The sequence below is a fragment of the Manacus candei genome, unplaced genomic scaffold, assembly GCF_025592945.1.
Source record: "Manacus candei isolate 608988 ecotype Guabito, Panama unplaced genomic scaffold, ASM2559294v1 h1tg000035l, whole genome shotgun sequence".
NCBI lineage: Eukaryota > Metazoa > Chordata > Aves > Passeriformes > Pipridae > Manacus > Manacus candei.
In genome coordinates this window covers 6868069-6894714 of record NW_026138083.1, presented here as the reverse complement: position 1 = coordinate 6894714, position 26646 = coordinate 6868069, and the positions used below count along the sequence as shown (strand labels likewise).

Here is a 26646-nt window from a genome sequence, read left to right as displayed (position 1 = left end):
ACTGCCGTCAAACATTAACCAAGTGGTCATCCATTATCCATAGCAGAGAAGGAAAATATTCCAAGCAACATAAAATGACTGAGTCAAAATAAACCTCTACTGAGGCTTGCAACAAATAAGTGCAACTAGAGAGACAGTGCTTGACCCATTGCAACAGGATTTGTTAGAAATTCCACTTAATCTCAGTAGTCAGTTGGTAGTGGGGGAATTTGCTCAAGACAGTCAAAGCAATATTGCTCCTGCACTGCAGAAATCTGTCAGTGCTGATTGCCCTTGTCAGAAGAAATCGGGGTTTGACTCTGTTTTTAAAGATTTTACCAAAACAACTGTAAGGGCTCCTTGCCTTGTTTAGTTCTGAATCCTTGATGTGCAAAGGGCAGGGTGAGGACATACACAAGTATAGGTACAACAAGGAGTTTCATCAGCTCTGCAAAGCCATGAAGGGCAGCTTAGCATTCCTGGTACAATTCCTATACCAAAGGAGTCCCCTGTTCCAGGGAGATGATAAGATAAGCATCTCTGATTAAAGATCTCCTATAATACATGAATTAGTTATATACATGAGCTGGGAGAGATACAAAGAGAAAAAAAGGACAAACAAAGGAATAAAGGAAAATTATAAAAATAATATATGTAAAGCACTTCTATGCTGTTGTGCCCAGTGTTACTCAGTTTCTGACTCACATCCCTCATTATTCTGTATTTCAACAGGAAAACTAACAGATACTTGGCCTTCCTTTGCTTTACACTCTGCTTACAGTCAGAGACAGATGGAAGGAATGGAAGGCAAAGAAAAGCAGCTAAGAAAATCAAGGAGGAATAAAATCATCTTTGCCCAACAAGACACACTCTTCTCGTCCTACGCTCACAGCACTTACTCTTTCCTGCAGAGGAATAGGTAACAACTGAGAACGTGTGTTTTCCCCAAAGTATTGGACAATATGGGAACAACTTGTGAAGAAATGGCATATGGAAGAACCTAAACATGGCAAACAGGCAGGAGTGAAAAAAGTAAACAGGGAAAAGAAATTTGGATGAGAAACTAGAAAATGTTGACTATTCAGGCAAAGGAGGGAAAGATTGCACTACAGAAGGGAAAATATTAAGAATTTAGAAAGGGAAAGAAATGAGAAATCTGGAATGCCAAAATCACTAAAGGTAAGAACTGGTGGAGGAAGGGGAGTCGGGAGACACTCCCATCTAGGTGCTGCCATTAGCACTGCAGTGAACTCGTAAACAAGAAGTTCTTTCAGCATATCACAGGCCATTAAAGAAGATACTTTGTCATTTGGTGCAAAAATAGTTGATTCAAGTCTGTTATTTGAAAAACTCTTGTATGTCAGCACTTTGATACTGGAATAGCTTGCTCACGTTGAAACATGGAATATTTGCTGGTTTTCCATTGAGAGTAGATTAGATTTCAAATTCCCCCACTTGGTTACCAAAAGCATTTCCATCAGCTGGAAGCACTTTTCAATCCATCTTGCCAACTTTTGACCTATGCTAGTTTCTTTAGGAAGGTGAAACCCACCAGGATCAGGCATGGATAAGCAATTCTCCACTGAGAGCATGTCAAATAGACACGGAGCCTCCCCTGAGCCACACTGCAGCAAATGTGCATTTCTTGAGAACGGACACTTACTCAGAGCTGTTCATATGGAAGCAAACCACAAGAATCTATGTCACTCTGCAGTTTCTCTTGCAGATGAGTGTAGGCATCACACACGCTGTTCATTTTCTGCAATAATATTGGAGGGTGCTGTTTGTGTGCTGCCTATAGACCAGCTAATTTAAAGAACACAGCATATTAAAGCAATTGAAAAAGCCATTTGTTTCTGCAGCACAAAATGAAGGTTCTGATTGCCAGATAAAATAATTGACATACTGTTACACTGCACACATTTGCCTGAATGCAATGGTATAATAAGCCATTATATGGTAAGAGAAGGCTTCAGCTCATCTCAGCCCAGGAACACTCTGTCTTCTTCCCTCACTACTGTCAGTGATCCTCCTGAAGTGCCACCCAGCTGCAAGTTGATTTTTGACTGAGCTCTCCCCTTTGTGCACGAAATGGAAGACAAAGATCCATCCTTATGGCTCATGGCACCAGACACCATTGCAGTATTATGCCTACAATTCTGCAGACGGAAGCATACCCAAGTCCTCCCTCACATTCTTCCCGCCATTCCCCTTCACCAGCCATCCACTTTCTTTTTGTTTTCTCTAAAACCAGATCATCACAAGTCCAGCTCTGGTGTCTCTTTAATTTCCCAGATGATCTGCTGACTTACTTGTTGCTTGCAGAAAGGAAAGCTTCCTGCAGGCTGGTTGCACCCAGCAGAGAATACAGATGCCTTGTTCAGCGGGAGGAGGAAAATCAGAGCCAAAGTCATTATCCCCTTCACCACCACCACTCTCCATCCTCTGTGTAAACTGTCTGACAGCATTCCCCTCTTATCATCTTCTGCAGTGTCAAGCAAAATGAAAAGGTTAAACTTGAAGGCTTGTACGTGGCCTTTGGGTTAGACATCTAGGTTTTTTTTTTAAAAAAGCCCTACACACAGCAAAATATTTTTAAGATCAGGGGAACAAGAAGGTTCAAGGACTAAATTTGCTACTTTAGCTGAATTACATGTACTCTAATACTGCTCCCAGGAGAAATACTTAACATCATGCTTCCTAAACTGACTATTGGAAGCCAACCTCAGAAGTAAAATCTCATTCCAGTATCCAAAAACATGTCACAGACGTAAATTCCTGTGCCTTGGGGATTTACATGCATGGAGCCCTCACCAAGCTTCTTTACACTGCTCTTCATACAGAAATACAGGGATGCTAAAGGTGGAAGAGATAATTATTCTCAGCTTCAACCAGAGTTTTCCATACTATTTTCTATATTTAGCATCTCCCTGTTCAATCCTTTCCTTTTTTCACATACCCACATTTCCTCCTCAAGCTCTAATGGAGGCTATTTGGACAATCAGACATTTAGAAGTGCAGACAGTGCTGTGAAACACTCTTAAAAGCTTGGTGGGAATCAGGCTTGTGGGGATCACAGGCTACCACTCCACTCACAGCAAGAGCCTGAGCCAGGTAAAGTTTCACTTTTAAAAAAAAAGGAATGTTACTAAATATTCAGCCTCCAGTGCTGTGTGCCAGCAGATGTCCACTGGATGATGGATTGCCCTGCAGACTCCTCCACATGCAGCCACCCATGGCTCAGCAGTGGTTTGTTACCCCAGGCTGGAGCCTGCTAAATGGAGCAACTTTTAGAGTAGCTTGTAAGTCTTTGCACAGCATCAGCTTTTAGGCTTTCAGTCTTTTACTGGTAATTCAGAGCTACAGGGTCGAAATATATGGGCCTTGGTTTTGCATTAACACCATAAGTGATCAAAACAACTCATTATCTAAGATTCATCTGTTTGTCTAGAAAATAAATGTCAGTACTGTAAGGAAGGGGAAAAGTTTATGATTAAGCTCCAGCTATATAATTTCTCATAATATCTGCTGGAAGATGGCAATCAGAAGCATTTCTAAAAGATTCAGCACTTGATTTTCCATCCACCTCACACCTATGTGGAAACACATACCTTTGCAGGCAATATTGTTATGTGAAGCCATTTTGCAATTAGCCTAATTTAAGAGAGAAAAATAATTCAACAGAAAATGACACAGTCTGACTGGACTAAGCACAGAAAGCAATTTTGCTTAAACACATGTAGACAACAAGCCAATGATCTGCTACAGCCCGATGGAAAGCTTGTGTGCACTTCTCTGTTGTCTTAAAGGACCGTTTCAAACACAGACAGCCTTTAACATTTCTTCTGTGTGAATTTTTGATGTCCCCTCAAAGATAAACAAGGAACCATCCAGTTTTCCAGCATGTACAGAGTAACTAAACAATTCATATCATGACCCCACTGATAACACCTCCCAAAAGGTCTTCCCTGGCCGTGAGGATTACTGAGGGAACCCCGAGCTGAGAGTCACTTGATCCTTGATCTGCATCATGTTCATCTTCTTTAGTTCAGGGCACAGCACGGATACAGCAGTAAACCAGGTAGGGCCCAGTGCAGAGACTGCATTCCTGCCTCATGAGAGAAGCTCTCAAATGAGGAAAGAGCTGTTACACTATCGCAATCTAGGCTAATAATAACAATAATAAAATACTATACCTTTGGGCATGTTGAACATGGAATTAAGTTATTTATTTAAAGTATCACGTAACAGCGCTAGAAACAATAGGCACAGGCACTTCATATTTTTTTTTCATGTACAAATGAGTTTTGCACAGAGATACCAAGTGCCTTGCCATGTCATGACTGCAGAACGACAGCAGATACTTATCTGCTCAGCCTTAATTAATTTACTCCCAAATGAATACCGCATTTAGAAGGAAATAAATTGTAATTTTATCCTGGAAGACCACTTCACACAAATGGGACAAACTGTTACCTCATCTGATTTGTATCTATTCCCTAATCACACAGAGACTTACCATAAAGGAATTTAAAATTATTCTAAAAATACGCAGCTGATATTGCACATAAATATTGCATCTTCCTCTCTGGATAAAATCCTTCTGAGGGAAATAGCAAAGTTGCTTTAGGCTTGTTTTTCTTACATCTCACACGGACATGCCTCAAACAGTCATATCACTGTTCCATCGAATTTTACATCACCTATGTGGAAATATCTACAAGTTCAACAATGTTCTGTTGCTCATGTTCTGCTATTCTGGTGTTTTAATTATGTTTCTTCACACAGCAGAACCAAGTTTGACATTAGTATTGAATCTCATAAATCGTCACTTTAAGAAAATGCATTCCCAGGAGGAGAGGTAATACAGGCCATATGAAAGTCCCTGTTTTAGCTTAAAGCCTTCTCAAACAATCTTAATTGTTTTCAGAAAGTCAATGGCAGGATTGTGCCTTCTGAGGCACAGAAGAAGTAAGTTATATGTTAGAGCTCATTTTTGTTTGTTTTCTCATTGTGGTGGAGGTTTTTTTAAAACATAATAAAAGGGGTAAAAAATAAAAAATGAAATTAAATGTGATTTCAACATTAATTCAATAGTACTCACTCTGGAACAAAGGTATGATAACACCGCACCATAGATGTACAGTTAACATTGTGCCAGAGGTGTACAATCCCTAACATTTTCTTATCCTTTTCTATTTTTCTTCATCTCTTCAAAACATTCTACTAAGGAAATGGCCAGTGCTGTAATACAAAGACCAGTGTACAGGATATAAACATCAAAAAATACTTTCACAATGATATCCAGTGATTCAACATGTCAGAAGCTCACACAGACTTTATAGATACCAAAGCTTGAGGTGTTGCAATAAACTCCACTAAAATAATACCTCAGAATGCTAATTGTTGCTTTTGTAATGGTGAAAACAAGACCCCGTAGGTTTCACTCTCCAAAGGGAACCCATCAATTCTGGTCTAACTGTCAACTGACTAATGAGAGTTAAATTCGAAGCTGGGGCAGCAGAAATTTTGCACTTGTGTGACATAGTTTCCACAATAACATGGATTTATGCTTTGAATCTAGTAGGGATGCACATGGACACAGATTGATATCACACACTGTGATAGTAGCAGGAACATGTGGCCATCTGCAAAGGCTCAGAGGTTTCTCAAACAGTGGCCTCTTAAGAGAGCTGCAAAGAGAGGGAAGTGGAAGACTGCAATTCTTTAGAGAAATCTGTCCAGCTCTTTCTGTTGGTCTTGCCAATTCTTTCAGTCTGTGTATCAAGGATATGCCACTGAGCCCCCCTCCAAGGATGCCCCAAGTCAGCTAAGAGTGGAAGAATCAGTGGATGCTCAGTTTTGTAAACATATTCCCATCCATTATCTCAACATTATGCATTCTCTCTTCCATGTTTTCAGTATGTTTATACAGAGAAGACTTGGCTATTGCCAACCTCTTTACTTTTTTCCCACTGCACTGTGAAGAGGATTTCTTAGGGCCCATGGTCTCACCTAGACCACCTGAGTTTAGGGTCCAGGACCACTCAGGAGGGGGAGGTGGACAGGAAAGAAGGCAGATAGATGGTACTACTTTTTGGATAGAAAAAAAGAAAGCCTGTGATCCTATTGCTAGAGCCCCATGAGTGACTAGATGATATAGTGGTCCATGAATCCTCCCTTGCTCTGCCCCAGGAGACACTCTCCAAAAGCACCAGCATGTATATGCTGACCTAGGGGTAATGAAGCCACTTCTTGAATGTGACCAATGTCACAGGTTTAAGTAGCCTGTGAGGTCCCTGAGCTGCCCTCACCTCACCTGGGTGCATACAACTCACACTAAATTAATTTTCTCAGAGAGAGAAAAGAGAGAATCAATATTTATCCCAGGATCAAAATGCTTTTTCGCTTAAAGAACTCAGCAGTCTAGAAAAATGAGGAGCAATCATTTTGTTCCCATGACAAACAAAAGCTTCCTTGCCAGTAGACATTGTATATTGACAATAACCTGTAAGCACCATAGCACGCATAGTAATAAGACGGCATTTTGCTGCAGTGCATTTCTATCTTGCAGATACTCCTTTTTTGTTGTTGTTCTAAACAGAAATATTAAATAATTAAAATTTAATATTTTTCATCACTAAAATAGTTACAATCAACAAACACTTAATGCCACTCCCCCAACATCAGCTTTACTCAACGTGCCCTAATTGAAATACTGAGGCCATAAATAATGACTTATAAATCATCAGCCAACTCCAAAAGCCTGGAACCTAAAGTATGGGATTTTTTTGGGAACTATTATTTTATTTTCCTGCAATTAAGTTGGTAGGGCACCAAGCTACCACCAAAAATGTCACACCGAATTAGCTTCCCTTTTATTAACCATGGCAGGTCAAATAATTAAAAAAGTGAAGGTGTCTTGGTAATGAGACTTAACTCAAGGACACTAATTTACAATGACAAAGGTTCCTCCTTTCTGTATTACTTCACGTACTTATTAAAAAACCCTTGAAAGGTCAAACTCTTATGTCATCTAGAAATGATTTTGATCACTCTCCACCCAAATTGTATTCATTTTGCTCCTAATACAACTCCCAGTTTTCACCCTGTCACATCAGCTTGGCCTTTAGTGGCTTGATTCTGGTTCAAAAGATGTCATAAACCACGCTTGTCATCACCTGCTGCATTACACGGACCTCGGCGGTGACTCCGTCACAGGTCAAACAAAACCAGCTCCCATTGGCCACCCATTGACTGCGCCACGTAGGAGCAACTCTGGACCTCCAGTTTATAGAATGCATTAAGCTGATATTTAATCAATCAAAAACGTTCAAGGGAACACCAGCTTTCCCCAGTTTTTGGCCTATTTGTATATTGGAAATGCTTGTGTCTAAACCAGGTTTCCTCAAAGATACCGACCGCATCTGTTTCTTTCTGACGGTCTTCAATCAAACCCAATCAAACCCATACAAATCCCATATGTACCCTCTAACTATCTTGCAGTACATTTCTTCTCTTTTGGACTCTGCAGTTATTTCTGATTGCTGTTTTATCTCATTTTTCAGAAAAAAAGCAACTAGAGTGGTCAATGAAAATAAAGAGCACCAGTGATGCAAGAACCTGCTGTTCAACAAGGATGAGAGCAAGTGTAGGCTCACTGTATCCAGGAGGTACAAAGTATTGCCCAGTCCTGAGGGTGCTAATCTGATGTTATAATACTGGACATGGCAAAATGGATATTAATATGGGTTGACAAGACACTGAAAACAAGACTAAAATACCATCAAGACGTGCTATTTTATTTTATTTTTACTGGGGTTTTATAGAGGCTCGGGAACCCCCTGAGCTGAAAATTGGTGGAGATTAAGAGAATATTGCGAAGAGGCATAATCTATGCTTGCTCTGCTCCTGCTCTTCCCTTCGCACTATTTTATGGTCATTAGGGGACTCGTTGCTTTTTTTTTTTCCTTTTTCTTTTCACACCATCCTAGAAAACACAGCAATCGCCAGCTTCACGCATGGAAGGGATGGCGTAAGCTCCGAGTACATTTCCCAGTCCCCAAACTCATTTAATATAAAATCCTCCAGTTGAGGACATAACAGATATTAAACTGATAAAAACATATGCTGCACTTGATCTTTGCCAAAAGGTCAAGAGGCAAACACGAATCAGCAGAGTCGGTGGTTTCTGGGTCTGACTCAGTGCACATGCTGAGACTGAATCATCCCAAGATTTTAACACCGCGGTAGCGACAATTACGGAGCTTTAGCACTCAGATTTATTTCAAGAAGCTGCAGACAGACTGCAGACCCCAAATAACTCACTCCAGGACCTCAGCGAACTCATGATTTTGCACACACAGGAACTGTTCCTGGACAGGAACTCGGGAGAGCTAATGACGCCGTGTCCAGCCTCCCAAAATACCCCAGTCTTGATCTGAGTATTTCCTCTACAATAAACTAAATAAAAAGAGAAAACACCCAAAACTTCCCTCTAATCTCCAACCTTCTGCTGCCCCTACATCCCCTGCTCCAAACTATTAAGGAATCTTCTGCCTTCTGAATCCTAATGGGGTTATTTTAGAAACACATCTCCCCTATGGAAAGTATTTCACAAAATTCTAGAAAGTTGAGGGACTTTTTAATAAATAAAAAATTAAAACCAGAACTAAATACTGCAGTGAATGTTCTTAATCCTTGCTGGACTCATTAGAGCATCTTGCACGCTAATTCAAAGACAACATCTCAGTGTTGCTAAAGCATGATTTTTAATTACTCTGTATCAAACTCCACTGTAAATTAACATAGAAGAAGTCCACACACAAAGAGTACTACATCAATACTGCTAAAGCTTAAAAAAAACATCCCTGTGTATGGAAACTAAAAGCACCTTTTGAAGTTAACAAATAATAACAAGAGATATTTGAGTAACTCGGAACAAGACAACAATTTCTTAAAAATTATTTTCATTTTCAAGAATACTTGGTAAACAGGTTTGGAAACCTTTTTATTTCCAATTATATTTTCAATCACTCATTATAATCACTAATTATCTGTGAGAATACAACAGCAGGTCAAAAGTAAAAGGAAATGCATTGTCACAGCAGAAATACCCAGCTAATATACTGATGTTGCTGCTCCAAGCTGCACAAGGGAGTCAGCCAACTATAAGGTAATTGTTTTGCTTTCAAAAGTCTTCAGTGAATCAGTATCAGCAAATCTACTGGATTTTAATGAGTTAAAATATTTTAATAGCAGAGCTTTGTTCTTGGGTTTAATCACCTTTCCCTAGGGCTCTGAACAACATTTAAGCATGTGCTTAATTTGCTATTGAAGTCAACAGAACTATAGGTGAATGCTGAAGTTAAACATGTGCCTAATGAGATTTACTGAATCAGAATGTGGAAAACCCAATGTGAGCAGAATCAAAGCCCAGAGGCTTTAGCCAAGTCCACCCCGAGTTTCCCTAAAGATACAGGGCCCCCAAAATGCAAAGGAAAATTTTGTATTATTGTGACATATCTGCTGCACATCTGTAATTCTGAAATACTTATGTAGCAAAACACATACCAGACTTTATAAGTCTTCAAAGTAAGAAAAAACCTTTGGATTTACCCTAAAATCCTAACTTTTGTGGAATTTTGTTTGGTGTCAGTAGTTCAGCAATACCCTTTGACATGAGACAACTGTTGATTTGCCTCATGTTTCCTCCAAAAAGAAAAGGTAGTGTAATTAAAATGTTTTGATTTGGGGCAGGAGGGAATGGAGAAGTGGAGCAAACATATATATTTTAGCTCAAAGTTCCACTGTGAAAAAGAAGGAACGTAATCCAACATTAGATCTCACTTCCTCAATCAGTCAGGTAAACTCTGTAATCCTCTCAAACTTGGATATGAACATCTGCATTGTACCAGTTGATACTTTTTCTCAGATTAAATTAAATTAAATTACCTGTATGCCTTTAAAGTCTCTTTTTTATTACCAAAGATAAACACTTCTTCCTAGTCTGGGGGAGTTTAGTTCAATAAAGAACAACTCAATGAGCTTTGAATGCAGGATATAAAATATAAAACTGTTCTTTACTATTTTGTGTGACATTTAAATGGCTTAAGTGAACATTTAATTGAATTGCAACTAATAAATATTTTCTTGACAGTAAATATTATAAAAAAGGATTTGACTCCAAGAGAAAAATTCTTCAGATTCCACTGTAAATGTTCAAGTCTGACTTAACAATATTTTAATTCTTTCTCTTTTGGCTTACACGGAGGATCTGGTTTTGGCATCAAATGTCAGAGAGACTGGGTTTTTTTTTCCCTGCCCAGAAAAACAAACCGTGTAATGGAGAAATGTTTAGCAATCTCTCTTAACAACATACAGTCACCAATCCTTTCTCTAATACACTGTAAAAGTCAGCCAATCTGTTAGAGGAAATTTTTTTTTAAATTTAAATGGTGAACAGAATTGTTACCTCAATATGGCAGTCATTAGCATGGAAGGAGTTAATCTTCCCCACTCCTTTTTTTAAGAGCAAAAAAGGCTAGGAACAGCTGTCACTCAGGTGATGAATACAAGCTGCCAGCCTTTTAAACAGCAGGTACAGCATTTGAGCTCTGAATTAATTAGCATTCAGAAAGCCTAAACACCGCTTGATAACTCCACAAGATGATTTTTGTCCCTTCCTGCAAATTAATACTGCTATTAAGATGAGCAAGGGCACAATGCAGATCGTAATTGTACCCATTAAACAAAGTTTCACAAGTAACAAATTGGAGGCTCCTGCCAAGAATGCATCAAGTCAAATAAAGCCTTGCTGCAAATAATGTACAGGAATCCATCTTCACTTTTCCATGGCATTCACAGAGCCACACACAATATGGATTCCTGTGTAAATGCATGAAATGTTTTCTGCATGTAACCACAGGCTTCTCAAAAGTTCATGTTTCTAAACCTTTAAATAGTGGCTTTGTCTCAAAAACATTCGGGCCACTTCTAGACAAGAGCTGCCTTTAGCATGCACATATACACTGAAATGACAAGTTAACAAGGCCTTGGAGATTATACTTGTAATGTCTTAAGAAACAAGGCCTCCCTCCACCAAAGGCTGCTGCAGCACTGCATCAAAGTCTACATAATCCGTGTGGAAAATCTCCCTCCTATAGATGTCATTTCCTTTAAACGATGAGCATATTTTATAAAGCACAAAAATGATTGATATCAGAATTTAATGATGTTTAATAAGTAGCCATCTGTCAACAGTCAAGGAGTAAAAAGGAAGCGCATTATTATTCCCCAAAAGACTAGAAATATTGATGCTAATTAAAAGGCACATTATCATTATCTCAAAGCAATGTCTAAACACTAATCAAACTTCAGGTCCAGGAAAGGGGGAAGAGGGAGAACTAGAGACATGAGTGCTCGCCTAAGGGGTCACTGGATTTGACAGTCTCCAAGCTGGTGTATGATAGTGCAGAAACCAGAACTCGGCAAGTAACTGGTAACTCCTGACTGGGTGTGCAAGCAATCAAACCCCAATCTGACGTAGGAAATGTTATTTATTTTCACCTCAACTCTTTAGAAGAGATCTTTGCTACATTTTTACAAAGAACTGTGGAAGGAGAGAACTATGCTAAACATGGCATTTCACTATTTTTTCCGAATTTCCATCCACCATATTCCAAAACAAAACTTGGCATCATGGTGCCCAAACACAATTAACTGCAGCATCCTAAACTGCAACGTGCTCGGTACTTTTAGCTGAGAAATGGATCAGTATCACATGTATATGAGGAACTTACGTGGCCAGATACAACTGAAACCTACACACAAGGGAACAAACCCCATGAACATGGTGCCTGTGAAGCACATTCGACTCCTTGGCCCTTTAGGAAATCACTGTGGGACTCAGGGCTGCTTTGGCTCCTCATGCTGAGGAGGAAGGTGCATAAAGGTAGGTGGTTCAGGCTGCTGATAATGTTTGCTAAGATCAGCCTTCAACATTAATATCAGTTTATTACCTTTTAAAATGTGGTATTTATTGCCATTTTCATAATTCATCTTGATCAGAACCTCTCTTTAGCAAGCAGACCTCTACTAACCTCAAAATCCAAGCCTCATGTTTGAACTGAGGCAGCCAACAGTCCCATAACGTGCTTTTTGCCTTAGTATGTAAAAAGCTGACAAGACTCTTGGCATTTATTGCTTGCAGAGAGGCACAGCTATAGGCCATTGGCAAATGTTTTCCTGCCCTTGGGATACAAGAGATGTGTGAGCAAGATATGACTGATTCCCACCTCCCACGTCGTGGTAACTAAACATACAGTCCCAGGTTTAGCAATATTGACTCTATGAGCCAGGCCCAGCAGTTTATCCACTTTACAAGGTCAGTTTTGTGGTGTCAGAGGAAAGATGAGGGTGAGTCATGCAGAATATTCCAGCACCAAAGATAAGGAAAGCATAGACAAAGTAGAAGGCATACTGGGAACAGGTGGAGCAAATAGGGATGCAAGAATCACACCAATGTATGGAAAAATGGCAAACAAAGTATTCCAGTCGTGGCTTTAGAAAACCACAGCTACTCAAGTAATCAAGGCCCAGGGGCATGAGCACCATGGCTAATTAGGTGCAGTCATTTTTTCCATCATATTTTTACCGGTTAACTTTTTCACCTGTAATTGCCACTATCAAATTACCGTCTCCAAGACACCTCTAGTCTTCCTCCTCAGGTCAAGGAACCCATTCATCACTGCCAAGTGAAGCCTATTTCTATTTTTACCTGTCATTTTCAAGCCATTGCTTCACACAGGTGTGACCTCTGATCCTGATTTTCCTTCCAACACTCCCCTTGCTGTACTCTCATAGTCCTCCATTATCTCTTCCCTGAGAAATATTAAAAAACTTAAAGAGAGATGCCCCTGGTTTTGATTACCCTATTCCAATCTAACTCCTTGATCTTCAGCATAAACACTTCAATCATTCTGGCATTTTCATTGACTCAAATTAAATGCAGAGCCAGTAATTATTTCAAAATCCCCTTGCCCTTTCATACACAGGTCTTCTGCCTCATACAATGACAAGGTATTACCTCCCCGATTCTTAAATGGTTTAGATACTTCAGATACGCTTTGGATACGAATTTGACGTGAGGGGACTCTTAAGTAAACCTTGTGAGGCTTAGCCAGTACTAATTGTTAGCAATTACAGAGCTTTTCTCTTGTTGAGCCCCAATGCTCAAACATGATGTGAGCCATGTAACCATACAATAGTTCCACTGATTAACAGGTTCCTTGGGGTGATCATGAGCAGGAGGTACACAATCCCCTCCATTTTGCAGCCTGCTTTACATAAATTCAGCAAAGCTAATGTGAAAATGGAAATGCACAGTACTGTGTAGGTAAACTGGAGACAGGAGGTTTAGGCAGACACACAGAAATGAAAAACACCATCAGTATCCAGCTTTATATAGTTATTTACTTCCATATTCACTACATTTGTTTTAAACTGGCACCAAACTCTTTATTCTTTGTGCCTCACAGATTTGCCTTCTGACTCTGTGCAACTGTTGTACACTGTATAGCTGTCAGGGCAGAAGTGGAATGTATGAAAAGCTGGATAATTGTAAGTTAGGGCATATGGTGCTACAGAGAATGTAGGGGTTAGTAGGAAGAAGGGGGGTTTGTTTTGATTTTTTCAAGAGTCCGGATGTGACTAAAGCTTTTTCTGGCGGGCAAAGAAAATAGCCCTTGTTTCTCCACAATTTGAAAAGTTGCTTGCATTTTTTTTTCCCCTTTTTTTCTTCCTTTTTTTTTTTTTTGGTGTATGGGGTGGGGAGAGAAGAAGAGAGGAAGGCACTTTTAACATTACTTCTTATTTACATGACAAATAATAGACCTTCTTTCTGATTCTCTTCTTCTGCCCCAAGAAAACACATTCTCCAACAGCATGCATAACATTGAGGTTTTCACAAAAAGAAGCCCCAAAAGGAGCAGGCTGCTGTGTAAACATGTCAGGCTTCATAGCTCACATGCATTGAAATGACCAGCACAGTTCGCTCTTCTCAAAGGTATTGCTTCAAGCTGATTGCTGACTCAAGACAAGAATACAACCCTGGTCACAGTGAGTTTCTGAGCACTTTCCCTGCAGCTGCAGGGTATAGAGGGTTTTCTGTTTGTTTTGCTTCCCTCCCCCCCCCCCCCCTTTTCATATGAAACCTCAGATTCTGGAGTACAGTTTGGCAGCACCAGGCTGAAACTACTGCCAGTTTCCTCGGGTACAGAATCTCTAATAACACAAAGCCCTGACTATCTTCTCACCCAATAAATAATCAAAATTTTGCACCACAATCACCCTCAAAAAACATGACTTCTTGTTTTTATCTCCCTGTTGCAGCTAATCCTTCCTGTCAACGGGGTTTCATCCATAACAAGTCTGCCTGTGACATGTTTGGTCCCAGTGCATCCCATAACAAATCCCAAACACACGGTGCGGTTCACAGAATGCACGGGTTGTAAATAGGACCGCGGAGACAGAGGCTGTCTCCTCCCGTGGGATTGGAAAGGCTGTGTTTCCCATGGAAGAAGCTCATGAAATGGGAGAGACAGCGGGTTGTCAGGGAAGTCCCAGCTCACGGATCACATTTCTGGTGCATAAGCAGAACAGAGCATTCCCAGGATTTGTATTCCTGAACGGCTCTGCTGTCGGGTTGGATACTGGCCGTATGTTTATTGCTGTCACGCTGGAAAGCTGACCCAGGCGAGGTTTGCTTCCGTACTCAGCAGTTTTAAACAGCATTTTTCTAGGCTTTAAGGGCTGGCATTGTAGGACTCGCTCCCTAGGACTTGCCCTTCCTTTTCTCCTCCCCTCTTCTGTCCCTGCTTCAATTTTACGCTTGTTCACTTTGCCCAACATATCAAAAGAAAATGCATGAGGTGGTAAAAACTGTACATAATGTTTTCACCAGTGAATTATCAGAGGGTCTCCTTGGTTTCTCAGAAGGAATAATGGGAATTAACTCAGTAAGAGCTATTTGTTTACCCCACTTACTTGTTGCCTGCCCCTCTACCCACAGCATCCTATGTTTAATGTGCAGCTGTGGAGGGGAGGAAGGTGACAGACACCAGCTTTGCTCTCCTGCTTCCTGTGGGAGAGGACCTCACCTCTCCTGCAAAAGGCTGTTACACAGCATTTCTTTCACTTTCTCAGGGAAGCGGCTCCGTTTTCTTCCCACTGACAAGGAAATGAAAAGTGTGCTCAGATTCACTGGAGGGACACTTGACACCTTGGGGGTCGTTCCTTCATTTTATCTGGGATTTTAAACCAGTTCCCACAGGGCTTTCTGGGCTTCTCGGAAATCTGCTGTCAACCCAAGAGTTTCAGTTCACTCAGTGACCGAAAGTGCTGCAAAACCTGCTCCTGATGGGTGTCACACTGCTAATAACTGAGGGAGATTACAATGGCCATGAAATCAAAAATTACAGGGACTCCAGCTCTGTCTTCTGAGATATCTGAGGAACAGAGTGTGCCTCTGTCTGCATCCCACATTCTCGAGTAGAGAGAGTGAAAACATCTAAGTGAGGGCACTTTGACAAAGATATATTCTGTTATTCAAAATATATTCTGTTCTTGGAGCAATTCGATGGTGCAGCAGAATGACACAATCCACAGAGTGACATGTCAGCTCACGCACTGCACCCTTTTGAGCCCTTTCAGATTTAGCATCTCATATCCCCTCAACAAATACTAATTATAACAACCACTTATCCATAGGAACTTTGCAAATAATTCTATTATTTGCATTATGTTTGATGCAGTTGGTTAATGTTACAACTGAGGTTGAGACACCCTCCAGATAACTTATAAAATTTCACCTTGGGCGCTCTGCTGAAGTGTTGGCACTGCAAAATCTCCACGGGACATCTGCACTTAAGTAAATACTGTTGCAGGCACTTCAGACAAATTAACACACACCAGTCTATTAATACTGTTTCCTACGTACAAAAATCCCAAATGAACTGGAGGCATTCATTAATAATGTGCATCAATGGGCAGAAATTTCTTCACATGGACTCTATAAATCTTCAAATACTTGCAAGATAAAGACTTTGCTTTTGCGCAATAAGAAATGACAGAATTTAGGGTTTGATGAAACACTTGGACCTAATATTCATTACGAGTATATCAAGGCTTGTACCAAGCACAGATGGGAATAAGTATGAATTTATTTTATGCTCCCTTTCGTATGTTCACAGCGATATAAATTTGGATTTATTGTATTATTGTAACTAAATTTGAGAAGCATTCATCTGGGGGAAAACGTGCAAGGAACACCCACATTCCTGAATGGATGTTAATTGTTTGGGTAAAAGCAATTAGGCCACAGCCACCCTGTAATTAGGTGAGACACAACTCTTCCTCTCATCCCAGCAGAAAAGCCAACACATGCTGTTATTTCAGGGGGATACTTTTCTCTCTGAACAATAACCCTGCCTCACCTAATAACTGCTTTAGGTGCTTATATTCAGTAACTGCAGCTGAATTTTGACACCTATTTAACTTTTTTTTTAATTGAATATGAAAGCTGAAAGACCTACTGAAAGCCACCTTACAAGTGAATCAGATCTGCTGGAGGGAGACAATAGTACAAAAGACAAACAGAAAAACTGCACAAATTCCTTATAATTGTCAAAAACTTCAGCTTTTCAAGGCATCTGGTGATCTAAGCAAGTCCACTGGGACCACATGGCACGTAAACAAATCAACATTTTGTTTAAACATCAATCAACAAGCTCTTTCCATTGAAACCCAGGTCAGCTGCACTGGCAGCTGTTAAAGTGGGGGAACTCCTGGCTTACAGGGATGCTCAGGAGTGGGTGGAAGCACCACTCGACTTTTAAAACATCCTTCTAGAAGCTTACACACTTTACACTTCTCAATATTTATGCCAGAAAAAGTTACAGTGAAATTTCTGGGGACAAATTGTTTCCTCCATCCTCCTCTCATTCAAAATGTTGGAGGTTAAAACCCAAGATTTTTCACTCTAAACCGCAACCAGTGCAATTTTCATCCATCACTGTGTACCACTCATCATCACTGCAGTAAAATAGTTTAGACACAGTTTTACAGGGTAGTGACACTGGGCAAACTCTAGGAGATAAGAGATAACAATGGCATAAAACATCAGTCATCAGATCAGAGAAATTCTGCTGGATTACCTTCTTAAATACTGGGAATTTGCAGAAGGGTACGACCTCGCCACTGGGGCAGGCAGGTAACACCATATGATTCCAACAGATTCCAAGGGCCATGGAGTGAATCTCCAAAATCCTTTGCTGAAGGTGGCACATACAAATACATGCTGAGAAACACTATGAGGGCATATTTGGTAGGGACGTGGGGAAAGGTGGTGAGGTGAAACCAGAAAAAAAGAAAGCTACTCATAAAACAAGGGAAATAATTTTCTTCATCTTTTCTGTAACTGTTTGTCAAAATTTTAAGTAGCTTTCTTTAATGAGGTTTCTTTCAATCTGAACAAACAACACAACTTTGCTAAAAACAGCCTTGATATGTTATGAGCTGCAAAGAACACACACACAAAGACACTCTTACTCTTCCTCTTAGCCACGTAAATATTCACGATCAAGTTGCAGGTGATAAACAGTGAAGAATTAAAAAAATCTGGTCTACTTCACTGTGAGTGAACAAGTTATGTACATAATCCCCTTCCTAGATACTCTGTAGCACACTGTACAAGAATTTTAAAATGTGTCACACATGACGGTTCTCCTAATACCTTTAATTAAAACAGTACCAGAAGTTATAATGAAAAGGGATTACTTCTTTTTTAATACACTAAAACCTCAAGCTCCTGTTATTTTACATTCTGGTAAAAAGGAAATGAACAATGAAGCCACATTTTGGGATTTAAGATAATCATAAGATTCTAAGTTGAAGGGCAGGAAAGAGGCTTCATTTTTAAATTTGCTTTTAACAGATACAAGCTTCATGTTCCTATTATGACAATGACACTAATTTAAAATTTCACCCTTTGAAACTCCCAACATTTGTTCACAAGCTGCATCTTCCCTCTACCCCATATAAATTACAAACACAGATTCTCACTGAATGAAAGGAAACTAGTTAATAATTGGCCTCATTGTGATTTCGGGCTGTCTTGTAACACTCTTCTGGATTTTGCTCTGAATGCAAAATGCTTAATATAATCAAGTTTTCCTGGTGCTCTGCACCACAGCATGTGACTACTTAAAACAAAGCTATTTACTGTTTGCAAACTCTCCCACTCCCGTCTGACAAAGGCATTTTATCGTTTCCTGGATAAAAGCTGGGATACGGGGGCACAGCAAGAGGAAGGTCAATTGACTCCAAGATTCCTGCATGCAAAAGCCAGCAGGTCCACCCACTAAGGGTATTCAGCCCTTGTTAGCATTTTATGGGGTTCAGAGGGTCCTTCCCCTGATTTCAGTGGTAGCTGCAGGAACTGTGGTTGCCCAGACCCCTGCCTCTTCCCTTTGGGAATGGGAATGTCAGGAGGAGAGGATGGTGGCCACACAACAAGACAAGTATTGGGCTCATCTCTTCTTTCACACAACTACCACCTCAGGATTTCAGCAACTAAATGAGACATGGAGCTCCTTCACAGCACCGGCCTGATTCCTAGAGCCCTGTCACCTTATGCAACCAAAAAATCCTCTGAGTTCTATGATCACATTATTAAGAACTAAATGATGATGATCACAGCAAAAGAGAAGGCTTAAGAAAAAGTGTGCAAGTATAACTCTTTGAGCTTAATGTGTAGCCTCCGTATATAATTTCTGGGATTTGGAAGCTGCAAAAAGTATTGAAATTGGTTTGTTTGGATCATTATTTTTTAAATGTAAATGGGTTGTTTAGAGTCTTGTGTCAAACAGAAAGCCAAACTCATATCCCACATTGGTGCTGACAGGCATATCATCAATTACAAGATCCACTTATCAAAAATCTGGTACCTAAACTACTGAAGTAAAAGACAGAGGTAGAAGATTATCTTTTGTGATAATAGGACGATAGCACACATATCTGCTGCAGTGTTTCATAAAGCATTTGCTAACAGCAGAGAAAAATCATGAGTTCAATTGCAGACTCTTGATAAAGATGCACTTATTACAGATCCGTCCCACCCAGCTCCATTCCTCCTACAGAACACAGTATGAGACAGTGGGGGTTTCCAGTTCCCCACTGCAACTTTGGACAACTTAGTCAGATGTTTTACAAGAAAAAACCAAACCATAACCCCTTAAGAATTTTCAAACCCTTGCTCAAAGCATAAGCTCCGCTTCTTAATAAAAAAAACAAAATAAGAACACTATGGGACAACAAAGTCCCTGTTCTGAAGGCATCTAATGAATGTTGGCCTTAAAATTATACCTAGATAATACTGCAGTGCAGCCCCAAAGAGAGCCTGAGCGTGACTGTGCCACATGAAGAACTCTATGCCACTTAGAGAAAACCTGATGTAAGATTTAGCAGATTGGAATAAATTTGGCATGTAAAACTACAGCTATGATACAAGACAGAATATAAATTCATTGCCACTGCCAATACATTGTACCCAATCCCTCTGCCAGGTCACATCGACCTGGAAGAAGAAGTATGCATGTGTGTGCACATCTGAGTGCATTACACGTGCTCCTCTTGAGAAAGAACACCTCTGCAGGATTGATGGCCACGGACAGTATTTCTAATGGCCTTTTTAATTGGCACTATGATGATTAATTGGGGCCTTCACAGAACTCCAGGAGTGCTCATTACCAAGCAGCGTGGCGTCCCGGCGCACTGTGTGGGTGACCATTATTACTAAACAGTCATCAGATCACGAGACACTGATAAGATAAATTTTATACAAGCCTACAAACCCCAGAAATTGAAGCCCACTACTGAGGCAGCGGATAAATTCTGTTTCCTCCTCAATATATTATTTCAGCAGTGCCCATATGCTCCAAGAGAGCAGAAAAAGGGCCTTGAGAAAGGTATTGAAAACAGGCTAAGTACGTAATAAGGATTAAATACTCCATGCAGTATTTCTTGCCCTTGTATAAGTTTACATCTGCTCACGCCTACACACAGGATATTGCAATTACCCCCTCAGACAGGAGTCAGCCTCGTGGTTACTGCACACCTGAGACTGCTGGGAGAGGAGCAAGTGTGTGCAGGAATGGCCATGGAATACCTCAACTACATTGTATCTCTGGTGCTGCCTTTTCCTCAGGGAAAGGCTCATGGGCTGCTAAGTGTCCAGGGCCCAGGACAGGAGACGGATGAGGCTGTGACCTGCTGCTGGCTGACCTGACAGACAAGAAGCCACTGCAGAAGGTGTGGCAGCAATGTGGAAAGGACCTCAAGAGTTTCTGCTTCCTCCCTTTAGGTTTAGACAGCTCTCACCTGGCCACAGAAAGGGGCCTGAGGGTCCTGGTAGATGGCAAGTTGAACCTGAGTCAGCAGTGCCCTGGCAGCCAGAAGGGCCAACCCTGTCCTGGGGGCATCAGGCACAGCATCCTCAGCTGGTCAAGGGAGGGGATTGTCCTGGTGAGGTGTGGCCTCACCTTGAATACTGTGGCAGTTTAGGGCACCACAATATAAGGAAGATATTAAACCATTAGAGAGCATCCAAAAGAGGGCAAGAAAAATGGTGAAGGGCCTTGAGGGGCCATATGAGGAGTGGCTGAGGTCACTCGGTCTGTTCAGCCTGCAGAAGAGGAGACTGAGGGGAGAACTCATCCCAGTCTACAACTTCCTCCTGAGGGGAAAAAGAGGGGCAGGCACTGATTTCTTCTCTGTGGTCACCAGTGACAGAACCAGAGGGAATGGCCTGAGGCTGTGTCAGGGGAGGTTTTTTCTCCCAGAGGATAGTTGGACACTGGAACAGGATCCCCAGGGAGTGGTCACAGCACCAAGCCTGACAGAGTTCAAGAAGCGTTTGGATGATACTGCTTGGCACATGGTGTGACTCCTCGGGTGTCCTGCACAGAACCAGGAGTTAGACTTGATGATCATGATTCCAACTTGGAATATTCTGTGATTCTCTCACCTGTGCCTCTGCCCTTCCCAGCACAGAGTGCAGTGCCCGCCTCTGCCCCCACACAGCCCTCCCAAGCTCCTGCCAGGTTACTGACAGTATATTCACTCATCCAGACCACATATAAGCCCACAAATGTCTACAATACACAACAAAGAAACATTTAGCCATTTAAAAATATTCTGTAAATAATCTTGGATAACACTAACACCATCTTAAATTCTGTGAATGATTCAGGATTTTGTCGCGCGCTGACAAAGGGCTCATTCTCATTAGAATTCTGTAAAATCTTCTTACACAAATCTCCTGTCAGCTTCAATCCATTACAAATAATAAAGGTATGCTCAAAATTGGGGACCAAAGCAAATGTTGTTTAGACTTAACAGATTCAATTTACTGTGCTGTTAATCGGATAGCACCGATACACTTCTCACTTTGCCCTGACAACGGGGTCTAATGGGATGTTTGGCTCCATTTTCATCACGCCGCAGATCTGTAAAGCACCAGCCACAACACAGCACAGATTCAGCCCCTCTGCAGGTCACAAGGAAGGACCTGGGGAGTTTCCCAGGCAAGAGGTTCTCCCAAAGCACTGTGCTGAGTGTCCATACCTCTGCAATATCCTCTCCAAACACAGAGCTTGCAATAATGATCGTCCATCAGCCAGTGCAGGAGAAAAGCTTATATCATCTCTTGCCCAATTAGCTGCCTTTTCATTCTCTTCCTTTCTCTTTCCCACTCCAAAATAAATGGAGGTTTTGCTGCAGCTGAAAAGGCTCTCTTCCCAACTGGAAGAAGACAGAGAGTAGATATAATGTCCAGACAAACAGAAGCCCCATAAAGAGATGGGAGCAGCTGCCAAAAGCACAGTTCTTTAAAAAAAAAAAAAAAAAGGATAAAGAAAAATCTACTCTCCTGATGAGTTCAGGACTGTTTCCTGAGCTGGGCCAATACAGCTAAAGCCAGCCAGGGACCAGTTAGGGGCCAGGCACTATGGCACATCTCAAATAGATGTGTGGCACTCAGGTGTGTAACAGACAAGTTTGGGATTTACTCTTAGTTGCAGTGTTAAAAAACACACCTACTCTCTGATAAATCCATCTTCCCAAGTGCAGCTCCAGCTGATTTGGACCAAAAGAATATATTGCAGTAATGTGTTTTTCCATCTCAGTTTGTGAGCTGAGTAAAAGCAATATCAAGAAAATAAAAACCAAGCTGACCAAACAATTGTCAGGAAACTGGGCTTTTTCAGCCGTGACAGTAATGCTGGAGTAAACTGGGTTTGAAAGATTTCCAAGTTTTGTGGTTTTGATTGAGGATTTTATGAACCAGTTTTAAATGCCTTTGGATCATTAAGAATTAGTTTAAGTTGAACTTCCCTGGGAAAGTAACTAGTGTAAATCAATCTTATTTTAAATACACATGAACAGCTTAAAATTGCATCGTATGCTATTGCTAACACGCATTAGCTTCCAACTCCAAAGTAGATTTAAGTTTTGCTGCAGAGCTGAAGATATCATTTGGAAACAGATGTTAAAGTGTCAGGAAAAGCAACTATCTTACTGAATAAATGAACTTCTTTGCAGCATTTAAAGAAAAATTAGACAGGTTAAATAATAGATGCCCTATTCAACATTTTTAGATGGTGTAAATAGCCACCTCTATGAATCACAAATCATAAGAAACTGCCATGCTTCTGGAAATGGATATTAATCTCTTTGAAACATGTGCCCTTGCACTCATGACGCATGGCAAGCTTGCCCAGTAGAAGCTCATGGGGAAAAAGAAAAAAAGAAAAAGAAAAAAAATCAGAAGAACTGACACGAATGACACATTTGTAAGAACAATTGAACTGGTGAATCACAAATTCCAGCCTTTTTCCCGAGAGCACTGCTTCTACTGAATAAAAAAAAAAAGGAAAAAAAAAGAAAAAAAAACCACAGAAAAAAACCCAGCAAAATATGTCTCTGCTTTGGACTTTTTTAGACTCTTTTTAAACTTGAAAATTATTTTATTTTGCCATTCTAAAGAAGTGAGGGCAATAGCACACTAGCTGTGGTTAAAACGAATCTTTACTTCCAGTTTGATTTAATAAGGTGTTTGCAAAAATACTGCGACACAAATGAACTCAATATGTTCTCTTCCTTGGCCTCCAGTAGATAGAAAATTATATTTTCAAAAATCCATTGACATGACTCAAATTGTCTTGCCTCTAGAATTTTTATGGTTTCAGACACATCTGACACATCATTTTTGCTACCCTCTTGTTAACTCTCTCCAATCATTAGCGGCATCTCGGTGTACAGGAGGGAAGCACTAAATTAAAGAGTCGATTTCAGTTTTTAAGCCCCGGGGCAGAAAAGGTTGAGCACATCACAGAGAAAACGCATTTTACTTCCAACTAGGATTGCCTGTGCTCTCATTACACTACCTCAGCACCCCTTCAGCTGCCGTGTGAAGCAGAGGTCTATTAAGCTCTGAAGGGAGCTCATTCTTCTGTCCTACGAGCCAAAGAAAGACATTTCTGGGGTGATGAGAACTGCTTGAGCTGGATGGAGAATATACCTGAAAATGCCTCCTGGGGTTCCAGCCCTGGAAGCCTAAGCATAATAGCCCTGAACTGGGGGTGTGGCACACCAGATATTTATAACTGCTGGTGGACAAAGCCTTTATTGCCTTCAGAAACACGGATGAAAGGGAAAAACAGCTCCACGTTGTGGGGGGGAAGGGTGGATGCACACAATGGGGTTTTTATATATTACGCCGACGTGCTTCTGTTGCTGTGGGACTTTTCTCATTCTTTGAGCTAAGAGGATAATTTTGTGGTGTGTCAGCAGAGCAAGGGAAGGATGTAGCTGCAGCGAGCAGGCTCGTTGGTTCATGCACACCTTGACAAATGGCTGATTACAGCTGTTTGGAAATTCTGAGCATTCATACGTCAGCTATAGAAATCACAAGTGAGGTCTGGAGGAAAAGGAGGAAGGAAAAGCACAGCATGGAGGTGGGGGGAGAGGGAGGGTTCATTACTTGCATAAGCAGAGTAATAACAAGAGGAGGTGCAAGAAGAGCACCAACGTGTGGCTGGTGCCAGTTATGAGAGGTGTCAAGAGGCTTAGAAAGCAAAAATTCAACAGGAAAATTAAAGAGAACATGTATGTTTTTCCACCAAAGATACACTAAAAGTACAGAACCCAAAACTACTAAATCCAACCAGAGCAAACCCCACATACCAAACCAACCAACCTCCTTCCCAACCCCATCTCTCTTTCCCTTTTCCAGTCACTCCAGAAGGAAAGGAAAGAAAACATCAGTTCAGTTACATGAAGGCAGGGGGCAGAAGAAGAAGCTTTGAACATGGTGAAACAATAGTAACCTCTCCTCATTCTGTAAGGGCTGAAGGTGCAACGTGAAATTTCTTTGGGGATTGAAACATTACAAGAGGAGGCAGTGAAAGAAGGCTGCCCAAAATATTTCAAATTAGTTTCAAAAAATCCACTCAATACACCCCACTTTTCAAAATACTGGCTTTTCATGCAGCATTTTCCAGTCTAACTCCTCTGACAAAATAAATTCAATTTAAGAGGGAGAAAAGGTATAATTTTCTGTAACTGGAAAAGGCAAATCAATACTTCATAAGTATGGTACATGCTAAGATGATTAATTTTCCACAATATGCTCAAATCTCAGCAGTGAAAACAGTATAAAATCAAATTAATGACTAAATATTCTACATACTAAGAGCAAGAAAACACTCTTTCATTCCTGTTAAATAGATTAAATGGGAAATGGTTTCTATGGTTGTCAAACTGCAGCCGGTCTGAACACCTTGAATTCTGAGTTCTATGGATAGTACCATAATTGTCTTTTCTTAAGGGTTTGTTAGAAGCTTCATATTGTATCAAAAACCTTTTTGAAGAGAAAGGCAACCTTTAAAGGTCTCATCCATTTGGGCTGTGCCTCATTTCCATTATTCCCAAAGCTCATGTAGATTTTATTCCTCTCATTCTTTGCAAGGTCATATTTTTCTGTCATTTTACTTGTTACATCCCAAGCTTCAAGATCAGCAAACACAGCCTTAAATGCACTTCACCCTCACTCTGGGAAAAAAAAAAAAAAAAAAAAAGGAAAAATCCTTTAGAAAAGGCGATTTTGACATTGACTGCCTGCAGTTTGACTCCCTACCGCTTCGCAGTGAGATCAAGAATAATACTTCACTTTATAATGCTCACCTCGAGATTGCGTCAGTAATGAAACACTCCAAGCAGGGATCAGTTAGAACAGCAAATGGTTTTAACATTTCCAGGGAGCAAAGGAATTGAAACATACCACACTCCACATTTTCAGAACAAAGAACAGACTAAACGACATAGAAACAAAAAAAAAAAAAAAAACCAACAACAAAAAGAAGAGAAAAAAAATCCTTTGCAGTGGAATGTCTTGAAAAGAGGGAATGTGTATGGCTTGAGGAGCTGCTGTGCTGCAAAAGGCACTACGGTTTTGTTAACCAGAGCTTAAAATCTACACTAAGTGCAAGATAAATTCTCACAGGAATATTTTCTCTTCAGTATTTGAGCCTATTTCTACATTTTCATAAAAGCAAAGGCATGACCAAAAAGCGTTCCTGAAGGAGAGTGTTGCACTGCAATGATTTAGTTGTAAATTTATTCCCAAATTTCTAGCACCGTGCACACAGACATACATAGGGAGTTCAAAAATACAGAGAGCAAATGCACAAGCAGAAGCAATAAAATAAAATCCAGTCATAAAATCTGCCCCCCTCTGAGTGGGATTTCACAGGATCTCAACTGTAGGGAAGGAGGCACTAAAAGCAGATCCGTGGGTGTTCGTACTGTACACAAGAATTTAGGCAGGCGGATCTCACTGCATGATACACAAGTTATTTCACTGGGAATTTCACATCTTCTGACATGTCACCCTTACAGACCAAGAATCTGATCTAATTTTGGTCATTTCTGACAAGGTATTTTTCTATTGTGATGCAGGAAGAGAGTCCAATACCAGCCTTGCACTATGGGAGAGAAGGGGAGAAATTGTTACCTGCACCTCTTCTGAGGGCATGTTCTCCCTGAGTGACACAGGACTTCTCCCCTTGTTTGAATCAAAGCAGAAACAGCAATTTGATTCTCAGTTTTTAAAAATTCAGAAGTGCAATTTTATCCTGGAGGGTGACAAGTTGAAGATAGTTCTTCCAATCTTGAGATCTCTTGAACATGCCTTCAGCATCTGTCTGAAGCCTATCTGTCTGAAGCTACATAGGGAGATAACTGGTTAGAAAGCCTGACTCTACAACTTTTGGAAGAAGAGTCAGTTACAGACAAATATTCGCATGCAAGACATTTACTATGAGTCAGTGAAACAAACAAAAAAATGCAAAAATTTCATGTCTGCAGTTACAGATCCTACATCCACTTTTCAGGGCACGAATGTGCCCCTAAAAGAAAAGGGCTTGGGGCTGTGCTTTCCCACACAGGGCATTGTTACTGAGGTAAAACGGGGCTGCAGGGATGATATTCCGGCTGTGTGAAACAGTTACTCACCAGGATGAGGCCTAAGCAGATCATAAAGGCTGCTGGTGA

General features: G+C 40.7%; 1 protein-coding gene and 1 non-coding gene across 4 annotated transcripts in view; both read right to left on the bottom strand.

Moving 5' to 3' along the window:
- MACROD2 (mono-ADP ribosylhydrolase 2) overlaps window positions 1–26646 on the bottom strand; it is an 840112-nt gene that overhangs the window by 456886 nt on the left and 356580 nt on the right. The gene's annotated exons all lie outside the window — the stretch shown is intronic.
- Window positions 7955–8145, bottom strand: LOC127473478 (U2 spliceosomal RNA). Its single transcript, XR_007905470.1, has one exon. It is a non-coding gene; the product is annotated as a U2 spliceosomal RNA (small nuclear RNA).